The sequence below is a fragment of the Clupea harengus genome, chromosome 1, assembly GCF_900700415.2.
Source record: "Clupea harengus chromosome 1, Ch_v2.0.2, whole genome shotgun sequence".
Lineage (NCBI taxonomy): Eukaryota > Metazoa > Chordata > Actinopteri > Clupeiformes > Clupeidae > Clupea > Clupea harengus.
This window is the reverse complement of record NC_045152.1, coordinates 10,464,094-10,465,377: the sequence shown is the minus strand read 5'-3', so window position 1 is coordinate 10,465,377 and position 1,284 is coordinate 10,464,094.

Genomic DNA, 1,284 nt, shown 5'->3' with positions numbered 1-1,284 from the left:
ATTTGGCTTGAATGTGGCACGGATCTGGGGCCACACAGGCCACCGTAGTCACACCACTCTGCTCTGAAACCCCTTACATGTTCGACTGAGACCTGGGAGATACATACAATTTTTACCCCTCAAAGGAAATTAATTATGTTTGAGGTTAATTAAAATTTCAAGACGGAAGTAGTTCATTTTTGAAACGATGATGTATGGGTTTAATAATTGTTTCATCATGCTAATGGGAACACTAAAGGGAGCCCCTATAACTGGAGCTTGAGAGATAAGGATTCCAACACAAAGCGACAGCCCAGAGAGACCAAGGCAGGACCAGATTCATATAGATATCTGCTTCCCCTTTAGTGAAGCTGTTCCTCCTCACATGTTTCAAGACTGCGGGAGCTTTCCCACATAGACTACATGTGCTTTAGTATTCATGATCTGAAATCTCCTAGATTATGGATCCTCAGAGAGGCTCACTGTGGTAGGCAGTCAAACTCGTGTCTGACATGAGAGGGAGTAGAGACATTGTTCTTCTTCAGTATTCCTCTGATACACAGAGACACACAGACTGAGGCCACGTCCACACGGAACCTGGATTGCCTGAATCCGGAAACATTTTTGGATCCGGTTCTTTTTTTATCGCGTCCACACGGAGCCGTGTCAAGAAAAATCTGTGTCTACACGGAAACGCAGGAGCGGAGCGGAGTGGTTGAAAACGCTGTAAAGACGTCATGGAGCGTGCGCATAAAGTGACAGAAGACGAGATCCAACTAGCAATCTTCCGATTGCTGAACAACTTCTCTACCACCTGAAATCACTGTTACCACAGCACTCAAACAGGACTAGTTAGAATCGCGCACTTTGCCATAACCCTTGTTTGTGTTAAGTTACCGTTTATAATAAATCTATAATTTAAAAAATTCAGATTTGCTCATATAGGCTATTGCTGACACTTTTAAAAAACGTTTCCACTCTGGAGACCGGATTCAAAAGGTTGCGTATTCAGGGACCCAACCCGCCGGGTTTGAGTGGACGGAAGGCAGATCCGACAAAAAAAAATTGCGGATTCTGGCAATCCAGGTTCCGTGCGGACTGGCCCTGAGGGGAGAGGGCAGGTACATTGTTTTATACATGCATGTGTGTTCATGTGGTGTGTGTGTGTGTGTGTGTGTGTGTGTGTGTGTGTGTGTGTGTGTGTGTGTGTGTGTGTGTGTGTGTGTGTGAGAGAGAGACAGAGAGAGAGAGAGAAAGAGTGCACATGAGTGACACACAGATAATCACACACTATCGCCACACAGT